We start from the raw sequence: 240 nt of genomic DNA, 5'->3' as shown, positions 1-240 counted from the left end.
TAGCAGCAGTACAATGCGTGCGCCACAGAAAGCTGCCCTCAAGCACGACTCTGTATGGCATTGCTTTTGTTATTTTTCCACCTGTGTTTGTGTTTTGTTGCGCAGAGCGACGTGTTTTTGTCTGCCTTGGTCTGCTTTCTGGTCTTCTCGCTGCCGACCGTCTAAGCAGCTGATCTTTTTTCGACCTTGTCACTTAGATCAAGAATAATACCATAGTTTTAAGCTATGGAAGCACAAACA

At 45.4% G+C, this 240-nt stretch overlaps 1 protein-coding gene across 2 annotated transcripts in view; it reads right to left on the bottom strand.

Annotated features, from left to right (window-relative positions):
• Positions 1–240, bottom strand: part of LOC119591893 (glutamate receptor ionotropic, NMDA 2B-like) — a 182,298-nt gene that overhangs the window by 46,067 nt on the left and 135,991 nt on the right. The gene's annotated exons all lie outside the window — the stretch shown is intronic.

Source organism: Penaeus monodon, chromosome 29 (genome assembly GCF_015228065.2).
Source record: "Penaeus monodon isolate SGIC_2016 chromosome 29, NSTDA_Pmon_1, whole genome shotgun sequence".
In the NCBI taxonomy this organism is placed as follows: Eukaryota; Metazoa; Arthropoda; class Malacostraca; order Decapoda; family Penaeidae; genus Penaeus; species Penaeus monodon.
This window is presented reverse-complemented; position numbering and strand designations above follow the sequence as displayed.